General features: G+C 44.8%; 1 long non-coding RNA gene across 4 annotated transcripts in view; it reads right to left on the bottom strand.

The window, feature by feature from the left end:
- LOC129060346 (uncharacterized) overlaps window positions 1-12,004 on the bottom strand; it is a 29,052-nt gene that overhangs the window by 14,968 nt on the left and 2,080 nt on the right. For 2 of the 4 annotated variants that reach the window (XR_010138944.1, XR_008526961.1), the window contains exon 2: window positions 6,387-7,810. This is a non-coding gene — a long non-coding RNA (uncharacterized LOC129060346). Of the gene's footprint in view, window positions 1-2,437; window positions 4,184-6,386; window positions 7,811-12,004 lie in introns of those variants that run through there. The other 2 variants (XR_008526960.1, XR_008526962.1) reach the window with 2 other exon arrangements.

The following is a 12,004-nucleotide window of genomic DNA, read 5'->3' on the forward strand; positions in this document are numbered from 1 at the left end:
CCTAGATTTAAAGGCTTTTCCGGCCGGGTGCGGTGGCTCACGCCTGTAATCCCAGCACTTTGGGAGGCCGACGCGGGTGGATCACTTGAGTCCAGGAGTTCAAGACCAGCCTGGCCAACATGGCAAAACCCCATCTCTACTAAAAATACAAAAAATTAGCTGGGAATGGTGGCAGGTGCCTATAATCCCAGCTACTCGGGAGGCTGAGGCAGGAGAATTGCTTGAACACGGGGAACGGAGGTTGCAGTGAGCTGAGATTATGCCACTTCACTCCAGTATGAGCAAAAGAGCAAAACTCCATCTAAAAAATAAAGAAAGAAAGAGAGAGAGAGAGAAAGAAAGGAAGGAAGGAAGGAACAAAGAAAGGAAGAAAAGAAAGGCTTTCCCTTCCTCTCCAAGGTACTTATGGCTTCTACTTGGCACCTGCCTTTTTCTGTGCACCATAATATTTTTGGCCTTTTGCTTTCTTTTAGAAACTTATCAGTCCTGTGATCTGTGCTTCAAAGTTCTTATTGTTGACTCATTAATTAACTCAACTTTACCAATAACGTTTATGCCTGATAAAGAACTTACATGCATTGTCTCGCTTTAGCTCACATAAACCCTGAGAGATAGTTACCACTCTCATCTCTAAGGTACAAGTGGAAAACTTGAAGCACAGAGAGGTTAAATACCTTACCCAAAGCCACACAGCTAGTTAGTGGTTGAGCCAGACTTTGACCCTAGGCCATCAGACTCCAGAGCCATTGGGGTGGCTAGTTAATATGATCCATGAAATCACTTCAAGGTAAAAGTGGTGGAATAGGGCCTGATGTTACTATTCTAGATAATGACCTCAGCCCAAAGTTGTGACTAGTTCTGGGTACCATGACAAAATTGATACAGTAGAGGAGCTATTTTGGGGTCAGCTGCCATTGTTTTCCCTCCCTCAAATTGTATTGTTTTGATCTATATTGTATCTACACTAAATAGGTACAAGCCTGGCACAGAGTGAGTGCTCAAGAAATGTTGGTTTTTCTCTCCTCATTTCCTTGACCCCCAGGGAGATGCTCTATTAACATCAATGCAGAACTTTACTGAGGGTCTATCAGCTTCATTAACAGCCTAATCATAAGAGCTACCTCTTGAGTGCAGTCCACTGCCAGGAACTGGCCCAAGGACTTCATATGCCCTGCCTCATAAACTCTTGCCAATCTCATCACACACCTGAGAAGTCAGTCTTTAAACACATTGTCGAATCACATATTAAAACAACCTGGAAAGCAGATCCTGTTCCACATATACTAGATCATGTTATTACTCTTCTGCTCAAACCCTCCAGTGGCTTCTCAGCTCCTTTAGAGTAAAATCTAAAGGCTTTACATGGGCTAAAATGTTCCAGCCACCTCGGACTTCTCACTCTTCCTCAAACATTCACTACAAGCATACCACCCACCTTGGAGTCCTTGTACCTGCTGTCTTCCCTACCTGGACTCTACACTTAGAGATGGTGCCACTGCACTCCAGCCTGGGCAACAGAGCGAGACTCCGTCTCAAAAACAAAACAAAAAAAAAAAAAGAAAAAAGAAAAAGAATTTTGGCTGTCTTTGTTCACTGCAGTATTTATTTCCAGAGCCTTCAGTTGCACATTGCCCAAAAAGTATTTGTTGAAGGAAAGGAAGGAGTAAGAGAGGAAGGTGGGGAGGAAAGAGTGAACGATTAATATCTTCATTTCTTTGATAAAGAGTCAGATTGTTGGCCGGGGCGCGGTGGTTTACGCCTCTAATCCCAGCACTTTAGGAGGCCAAGGTTGGCAGATCACGAGGTCAGGAGATAGAGACCATCCTGGCCAACAAAGTGAAACCCTGTCTCTACTAAAAATACAAAAATTAGCTGGACATGGCAGCGTGTGCCTGTAATCCCAGCTACTTGGGAGGCTGAGGCAGGAGAATCGCTTGAACCTGGGAGGCAGAGGTTGCAGTGAGCCAAGATTGCGCCACTGAACTCCAGTCTGGTGACAGAGCTAGAATCCATGTTAAAAAAAAAAAAGAGTCAGAGAGTTAAGCAACTTGCTCAACTTTACATAGCTAGTTACATGGCAAAGCAGATATCTAAGACTTCTCCTCTCAACTACTATCTTACTCTGCAATTAAATACCACCTTATACATACTTGAGCATTAGAGAGTTTATTTGCAAAGTTAAATGACTTTTAAAATAAAGGAGGCCTAAGTAAATGTCATTTACAGATTATTTGCTTTAAAAATAATAATAATTGGCCAGGCGCAATGGCTCACGCCTGTAATCCTGGCACTTTGGGAAGCTGAGGCAGTAGAATTCCTTGCTCCCAGGAGTTTGAGACCAGCCTGAGCAACACAGCAAAACCTCATGTCTACAAAAAATACTCTAAAATTAGCCAAGTCTGGTATCATCCACCTGTAGTTTCAGCTACTTGGGAGGCTGAGGTGGGAGACTGACCTCCCAGAGGTCAAGGCTGCAGTGAGCTAGGATCATGCTGCTGCTCTCCAGCTTGGGGGACGGAGTATGATCCTGTCTCAAATAAGTAAATTAATTAAACACACACTAAACAAACACAAAAAACAACACACACATTCTGGGTGAAAACACAGAACTGCTTGAATGCCATAGTTGGTCTTGGTTTAGTGCCTTATTTTCATTCCCTTTTTTTTTTTTTTTTTTTTTGAGATGTAGTCTCGCTCTGTTACCCAGGCTGGAGTGCAATGGTGGGATCTCAGCTCACTGCAACCTCCCCAACCTGGGTTCAAGCATTCTCCTCCCTCAGCCTCCTGAGTAGCTGGGATTACAGGTGCCCACCACCATGCCTGGCTGATTTTTGTATTTTTAGTAGAGACGGTGTTTCACCGTGTTGACCAGGCTGGTCTCTAACTCCTGACCTCAGGTTATCCACTTACCTCGGCCTCCCAAAGTGCTGGGATTACAGGCGTGAGCCACCGCGCCTGGCCCATTCCTTTTTTTTTTGAGATGGAATCTTGCTCTGCCGTACAGGCTGGAGTGCAATGGCATGATCTCAGCTCACTGCAACCTCCGAACCCCGAGTTCAAACGATTCTCCTGCCTCAACCTCCTTAGTAGCTGGGATTACAGGTGCATGCCACCACGCCTGGCTAATTTTTGTATTTTTAGTAGATACGGGGTTTCACCATGTTGGTCAGGCTGGTTTCCAACTCCTGACTTTGTGATGCGCCCGCCTCAGCCTCCCAAAGTTCTGGGATTACAGGTGTGAGCCACCACACCTGGCCTTCATTCCTTTTTATACACACTTAAAAGGCATGGAATAATCCTTTTTTCTGTGAGATGGGGCATTTGTTACAAACGCCTGGGCTTGGGACTTATCTGAAGGCCACAATCCAGGCATCTTCTCAGAATGCTCATCTATTCTTTTTATTTGGTCCAAGGTAATAAAAGCCTTTAGATATCCAATTTGTAGGTCTGTAACATGATTGGGAATTGGAGGCTGGATATTATCCTTTTTCACTCTTTTCAGTTTGTAGTAAACAAAAAGTGAAATGCAATGCCCAAAATACACAAACCAAAGAACAGAAATGCTAGAAAACCCTTTAGGGAGCATCTGGTCCACCCCCTCATTTTCCAGATGAGGAACATAAGTCCCTGGGAGGTGAATTTCCACATATATAATAATCGTGTTTGACATTTACTTTTAAATTTAGCATGGAGTTATGCCAAATGAGCCAAAAAGCTGAGAATATATGGCCAAAAAATTCCATGTGTTTCCTCAGGAACTGCACTGAATCATAACATCAGTTTTCTTCTTCAGTCTCTAAAATCTCAGTCCCACTAAAAATGATCTCACACCTCAGAAGGGAATAAACCTGTGGGACTCTTAACCTCATGTTATACAAACTGGCCAGATATTGGCACTCCTTATATATCCTGGATCACTTCATTCAACCACCAATCTTTGTTGAGCTCCGTCTCTGTTCAGGCGTGTTGACCACACTGCAGATATGAGGGTTTTGTCCTTCAGCCAGATCTGAATTCGAGTCTAGACGTAGTCTACGTAACTGCAGTGAAATCCTCTGCACAGGAAGCTTATTAGCGTGGGTGGCCAGAGACAAATCTAAACAATTTATTTTCCTTTGTTTTCTCCCATCCCATCATTCTCATATTCTCCACTTTTCCTCTTTTACCCTTCCTTTCTTTCTTCCTAATAGAAAAATAAATACATATTAGATGTAAAATAATCTGGAAAGAACAGTTAAGGACTGACAACATTATGTCTATAATTCCAAACTTTCACACTTTCATGTGTGGCACTTAAAAGTTCATTAATTGGGAAAACAAGGCAGTTTGGGAATAATTCAGAACCTTGGATTTGATGTCATTAAACAGAACCTCCTCCACACGTTCCCAGGTCCCACACTGAGAAAGAATCTTCGCATGGATAGTTGAGTCTAGGATGAGACATTGTAATGGTCATACTGAAAATACACTACATCAGGTTATGTTGAGATTGCACTCATGGTAGGGAAGATAGAAAGGTTTAAGGCCAAGTGCACGATTAAGCCCCTTGGGGTTTTGGGCCCTGACTGCCAGGGTTAGAATCTCATCTCTATTACTTTAAACAGGCGGGTTACAAAACCCCACAGAGCCTCCTCTAATGAAGACAACAATCCCTTCTCCGTAGTAAGATTGGAAGCATCCCATGGAATGGATGGGCCTGCAGATCCGAGTGCAGAGCCAGGTACATAGTGTGTCCTCACTCTGCATGAACCATTTTTGTACAGTGGCCTTTGGTGCAGTCTCATGGCAACCAGAACTGAAGGAAGAGTCAGGAAAGACTGGTTTCCTGCTCTGAATCATCCACATTTTCTGCTGGCAACTTCATGGCAGTTTATTTATGGAACCCTGGCTGGAATCAGGCACAGCCTACCCACTGCCCCAGGCTTGGGAAGCCAGGGCAGCGGCTGCCTGGGGTGCAAAGACATCTCCGTGGGCTGCCCTGGCCCAGTTGTCCCTTCCCTCACCCCTACATGCTGTCCAGATGAAATCTGGTGAAAATGAGTCAGGACACCAAGGAGCAGGGGGAACAGAGGCCCCAGAGGGACATTCGGCAGCCTGGGGAGAGGGTGGTGTGGAGCCAGGAAAGGGCCTCCCACCTCCATGGCTCTAGCAATGGAGCAAGAAAGGAAAACGAAGTCAGTCTACTGGTTCCTATGACAGGAAAGGGGCCTCCCAAGTTAGAGCCCTCAGGAAATCAGCTTAGAAAAATAGGCATGGCTTAATTTGTTAAATTATTGGAAGGATAAAGATACCAGGCAAGGGTCTTCAGGTATCTTGGGAGAGGGGGTGGCCAGTGGCACACCCTCTGCAGAGAGAGATTCAAATAAACACGTTCCTTCTTCTGTTGTCTGTTTTTCAGTGGAAAGGAAAAACACATACGTACCCTGCACTCCATAATAAGAGGTTTGGTGTGTGCCTCTCTGACTTCCTCAAAAACAGCCACAGGGAGCAGACAGACTCCTTAGATTACTCTTTTTTTTTTTTTTTTTTTTTTTTTTTTGAGGCAGAGTCTCACTCTGTCGCCCAGGCTAGAGTGCAGTGGCGTGATCTCGGCCCACTGCAACCTCTGCCTCCCAGGTGCAAGCGATTATCCTGCCTCAGACTCCTGAGTAGCTGGGATTAAAGGCACCCACCAACATGCCTGGTTAATTTTTGTATTTTTAGTAGAGATAGGGTTTCACCATGTTGGCCAGTCTGGTCTCGAACTCCTGACCTCAGGCAATCCGCCCACCTCGGCCTCCCAAAGTGCTGGGATTACAGGCGTGAGCCACTGCACTCGGCCTCTGATTACTCTTGACCTTGGGAATTGACCCTTGGAAATGCATTCTACTTCAAGATCTGAGAAAATAAAACCCAACTCAACCCAACAATGGCTTGTGAAAGACAGTTTGTTTCTTCTGGGGACCCTATTTCTCTTCTCTAATCCATTGTCACTCCACAGTTAAGATAACTTTTATAAACACACACACACACACACGTACCCCAGATCATCCCTCCTCCAGGGAAAACTCTTTACAGCTTCCCACTGTCCCTAGATTAAAATCCACACAACAAACTCTGGACACTAAGGTCTTAAATGATCCAGTCCTTGCCCACCTCTCAGACCTCATCCCATACCACTCCCTGGCTATTCATTACATTCCAACTACCCTGGCCTTGTTCTTCTTCCTGCCAGACTTGTTCCCACTTAGGGCCTTTGTACCAGATGTTTTCTGGGTTTGAAATGCTCTTCCCCCTGATTTTTGTATGGCTAACTTCTTCTTGCCTTTGGTATCCCACTTAAATGTCACCTTCTCAAGGAGGTCTTCCTGAACCACTCAATCTGCAGTGTCCACTCTGTCACTTACCGGCACTTAATGCTATGTGGCATCTTTCTTGCATACTTGTTTGCTGATGATTGTCACTCTCACAAAACATAAGCTCTATGATCACAGGGCCCTATTTGTCCTGTCCACCTCTGTATCCACAGAGTCTAGTGTATTGCCTATCACACAGCAGAGCTCAAACTGACAAGAAGAATGAAACTCTGCTGGAGTGCAGTGGTGTGATCTTGGCTCACTGCAGCCTTTGCCTTCTGGGTTCAAGCAATTCTCCTGCTTCAGTCTCCTGAGTAGCTAGGATTACAGGTGTGTGCCACAACACCTGGCTAATTTTTTATATTTTTGTAGAGACTGAGTTTCGCCATGTTGTCCTGGCCGGTCTTGAACTTCTGGCCTCAAGTGATCCACATGCCTCGGCTTCCCAAAATGCTGGGATTACAGGCATATGCCACCATTCCCAGCCAAGAAGAATGAAATTTTTATCCTCTTATTCTCCCCACCAACCCAACCATCTTTGATGGCTTCATCTTCTACTTCAGTGACATTTGATCACTTCCCATCTTCCTTCTACACAGCACAGCGTAGCCATCCAGGTGCAGCATAGTCATATTCCAGCCTCCATCATCGTAATCTGGGTCTCTCATTCAACCATCTCCAGCTTGGAATTTCTCTGTTCTTCAAAACCTCCATCTTTTCCAAGCCTCCTTTACCCCATCTCCATGAAAGCAGACAATCCAATTGCTCCATTTTCCTCACATCTCCAAGCCATTAGCTTTCTCTTGACTTGATTCCCTGCACAGATTTTGGCATCATGGCTAAGAACACATGGTTGTATCCACAGCAGTGATCAGAGTTTGAGATCTCTTGGTAAGGGCTGAATGTAAGGCACAATGCTTGGCACATTGTAAGTGCTCACTAACTGTTAGCCAATCTTACTACTACCACTATTATGATTTAGGTTTCTTCTTGCCCCTGCCTCCTACCCTTTCTTCTCCCTCTCCCCTTTCACTCACATTTGGTTAGTTTTACTCTCCTTGGTTCACTTATATGAAGTGAAGCTGGGATCTCACCAGGTCTTCTTGGTGATGATACAGAGTTCTGATGCGTAAAACCAGTTCTGTGCAGGTTGGAGAAGAGCTGAGGAATTTCCACGCTCCCTGGGAATCATGCACACTAACCTCACTATAGTCCCAGGGCTCTGGCTGTCTGGTGTCCACAGGTGGGCCTCTAAAGCTGTTGGTGGGGATAGAGGCTCCCGGAGCAGGGTGGGTTGGGATGATGTACGCCTGTGTTTTCCCTTATTGGCTGCTCAAGAAGCCAGTGTTTGCCTGTTTTCATCATCAACTCAGGGCTTACTATAATCCCTTCAATTTTTTAGTCATTCTTGTTCAAGGTCTCAAGCATCCGGAGAGGCAGTCCTTGGAAATGATTGTCATTCCTGGCCTGGTTCCCTGTAAGGAAGAAGAGTAAGGTGAGCACAAACAGGAAGCTGCCTAGGTCTTTGGCTGTGGTTCTGTGACCAAGGCAAACTGAAATTGTGAGATCCTTTCCTTGCCTCACCTCAGATATATCTCAGATCCCAATTGTGAAGAATTTTTAACTTGAAAAAGTCCAATTTTATTTTGAAATGATTAGTACCTATAATATACCAGATTCTCAAATTTTTTAAGAGAATGTACAGATGAGTGAATAAAGGAACTCAGAAATGGATATGACTAGAGACCTTGCTACTACAAAGGACTGGCAAGTCTGGAGTAACCAGGGTCACTCTATAAAACTAACTAGTGATTTCCATAAACACTGTGAGCACACACTATGTGCCAGACACTGTGCTAGATGCTGGGGGTTCAGGGGGAAGCAAGGTAGGCCCAGCCCTGCTCTCATAGAGTTTCAAGTCCAGCCGAGCATTCAGGCAAGGATGGTATAGGATGACAGGTGCTACTGCCAGCAGGCAAAGTGCAGAGCAATCTCTCTGGAAGCACATGTGGGAGGCACCTAACCCAGACCAGGAGCGCCAGGCTGGTAGAGGGCTTCTTGGAGGACAATGTGATGCCCCAGATGAGGCTTGACGGATGAATGAGTCAGCCAGGTGGCAGGAGGGGAAGCGAGGTCAAGGGAAAGTATCTCAGTCAAAGCCAAGAGTGTGTGCAAAGGATAAAAGATGAGAGAGTGGGTGTTGCTCTGCCAGAAGTCAGAAGCAGCCTGTTAGGGCTCCACAGCCAGAGGTTCTTGTTTCATTGGTCTTGGATAGAGCCCAGCCTTGGGTATGTTTTAAAAGCTTCCCAGGTGACTTTAATGTGCAGCCAGGTTGAGATGAGAGCCACTGGACCAGAACATGGATGAAAGGGAGGGAGTGATGAAAAGTGAGGCTGGAGAAGTAAGCTTGGCACATCACGCTGGGCCTGGAAGGCCATGTCAAGGAGCTTGAGTTTTCTTCCCTAAGGACTGGAAAGCTATTTAAACATTTGAGCAAGGAAATCCGTGGCATGATCAGACTTGCAAACTTCAGAACATCCCTGTTGTGGAACATGGATTGGTGGGGGAAGGGCTGGAGTAGGAGTGAGAAAACCAGTTGGAAGGCTCTTGCAATAATTCAGGTAAAAGATAATCACACCCTGAGTTTAGCTAGTGGCAGTGGGGATGGAGAGAAGTAGATAAATTCTAGAGATATTCAGGAAGTACAATTGCTAAGGCTTGATGAAAGATGGGCTGTAGGAGGGAGATTTCAAGGGCCATCCCTTTGTTTAGACTACTGGGTGGATGAAGTGTCATTTACTAAGATAGAGATCACTGGAAAGAAAGTACCAGAAGGAGGGCAGAAGCTGGTTTGTGGATATGTGGATGAGGACATCCACCTGGAACCTGTTGAGTTAGAGGTGACAGTGGGACATCCAGGTAAGACAAGCGGTGGACAGATGATAGTTTAGACCAGAGATGAGACATTTAGATTCAGGATAGAGATGTAGAAGTCATCAGAAAAGGTTGGGAATAAATGAGATCACTCAGGTGAGAGAGTGTGGAGTGGGAAGAGGAAAATAGGTTCATAGAATCTCGTAAGTTGTTCTCTTCCTCCAGGTAGACAGCCCTAAACCCATTAAAGGTAATTATGCTAAGTGGTGAAGTGACTTGTCCTAGCTAGTCCTCTTCAAGTATATGAGCTGGCTTACATTCAGCCAGTATGAACCCCTGCTGCTGGCCTACATTCAGCCTGTCGCTGTCAGTGCAATTGGATCAAGCTGATTTGCAATGAAAAGCAGCTGGCAGTTGTGTCGTGTACCTATGGAGCTTGGCTGCGGGAAGCAGTTCCAGATTCCGTGGCTCTGCTCAGAGGTTTCTAAATACAGTGGTAGTTACGTGTTAGACATATGAGGCATTTTAAAGAAAGCAGGTCTGAATCATCTGAGAATAAGAATATTCAGCAAGTAGCTCAATGCAAAGGTCCTGGGAAAAATTTACTGTGGAGAGGGAAGGATGGGTAGGCAGCTAGTAATGCTTTTATTCTAGGCTCTGTGCAATGGTGATTCTATTTTTGGTTTTTAGTCTGCATAGATCTAAGTTCCCAGTTATGCCCTCAGATGCCAGAATCAACCTCTGTTGTATTGCAAATAAAGACGACAAAGTGCTTTTACATTATGTTTCATTTACTCCTAACAACAAGCCTATAAAGTAAATAAGGCAGATGTGAGCCCCATTTTAAAGATGAGGAAACCAAGATTCAAGCTAATTAGCTAGCCCAAAATTGCAAAAATATATATATAAATGGGCTAAGGATCTAATCCAGTTTCACAATCCAAATCTACTCCAACTTCCCAACTGTGGCTTTTACCTCTTTAAAAAGGGGCTTTCTCTTTTTAATCCACTCTAGAGAAAGCTTCAGAAGGGGATGGGAGGCTGGGTGCAGTAGCTCAGGCCTGTAATCCCAGCACTTTGGGAGGCCGAGGTGGGTGGATCATGAGGTCAGGAGTTCAAGACCAGCCTGGCCAACATGGTGAAACCCCCCTCTCTACTAAAAATACAAAAATTAGCTGGGCATGGTGGCTTGTGCCTGTAATCCCAGCTACTGAGGAGTCTGAGGCAGGAGAATCACTTGAACCCAGGAGGCGGAGGTTGCAGTGAGCCACTGCATTCCCACCTGGGTGACACAGTGAGACTCCATCTCCAAAAAAAAAAAAAAAAGTGGGGGGGCGGGATGGGAAGATTTGGAGAGAAGCTTAGCTTAGCAGACACCTTCTGTTATTACTGTGTTTGTGACTTTTTCTTTTGCACTGAATCTTACCCCAGCACAAATTACACATGCCTACTACCAAAAAGATTGAAGAAAGTTGTCTGGGCCAGGCATGGTAGCTCACATCTGTAATCTCAGCACTTTGGGAGGCCAAGGTGGGAGAACTGCTTAAGCCCAGGAGTTTGAGATCAGCCTGAGCAACATAGAAAGGTCCTGTCTCTACCAAAAAAAGAAAAAAAAAAGAAGTTGTTCAGAGTGCGTTGATGGGTTAGAGAACCCACTTCTAAAAGAATTATAGACCCATAGGACCGAAAAAGACCAATGGGTAATTTACTTTAATCCCTGTCTTGCAGATGGGAGAAAGTAAAGACGTAAAGAGAATGTAACTCATGCATGCTTATATAGTCAACCGTTGCAAAACAGAGACCAGAACCCTCACCTGCTGATGTATGCCCAGAAGACAAAGTGAAGATGAGCTCAGTCTCAGAGCACTGAGACAAACAAAGTGAAAAATATGTGGGGGAATAAACAGCTGACCTAAAAGAAACAGTAAACACTCTGCTACACATTCCTCTTGTCTTTGGGACACATCTTCATGGGACTCTGATTGAGAAAGTTAATTAGGAAAATTATTATGGTACTCTCTTTCTCTTGTCATTTATTTAAGTCATAGGAGGAAGTAGGTGGAAGTGCCTAGAAGGTAGAGTGGGTGGAACTGTAAAATTGCTCTGTAAGATTTAGGTTGGTGGCAATGGGATTGTTGGTTCCACCAGTTTATTATTCACTAGTCACTAGAATTATCCATAATAATAGCTTGCATTTGTATAGGATATTCTAACTTATAAAAGGCTTTTATGACATTGTCTCATTTGATCTCACTGACAACCTTGTAAGGTAGACAAGGCGGGTATAATTATCCCACTTTATGAATGAGAAAACTGAGACTTAGAGAAGTTCAACGACTTGCGTACTCAGTCATTAAACTAGAGTCTGAACAAGAAACCAGGTGTTCTTACTTAGAAAGCTTCAACTTTACCAAGGTCATACGGCTAAGCAGGACTTGAACCCCAGTGAGGCCATCTCCAGAGCCTATGCTCTTAACCACTGTGTTCTGCTAGTCATTTAACAGACATCTATTGAGTGTGTCTTATTTTCTTAGTTCTTTGCTCTTTATAAATACAATCCAGGTGCTCTCGCTGAGGCAGGTATTCATTAATGAAGGCATGTTTGGTAAATGCTTCTAGTACCTTCTCCCATGCCTCAGCAACTCATTTGACCACAGAAGCAAACACAAGCTGTGGCCTAATCCCAGAGTCCCCACAAGCAGTAATTGCAGGGAAGTTGAGCCAAGAGGAGACTGACTCGCAGCCCAAAGACTACCCGCTCAGGTCCTCTGAGCCTGCAGGCTTTGGGCTCATGA

Source organism: Pongo abelii, chromosome 1, assembly GCF_028885655.2.
Source record: "Pongo abelii isolate AG06213 chromosome 1, NHGRI_mPonAbe1-v2.0_pri, whole genome shotgun sequence".
In the NCBI taxonomy this organism is placed as follows: domain Eukaryota; kingdom Metazoa; phylum Chordata; class Mammalia; order Primates; family Hominidae; genus Pongo; species Pongo abelii.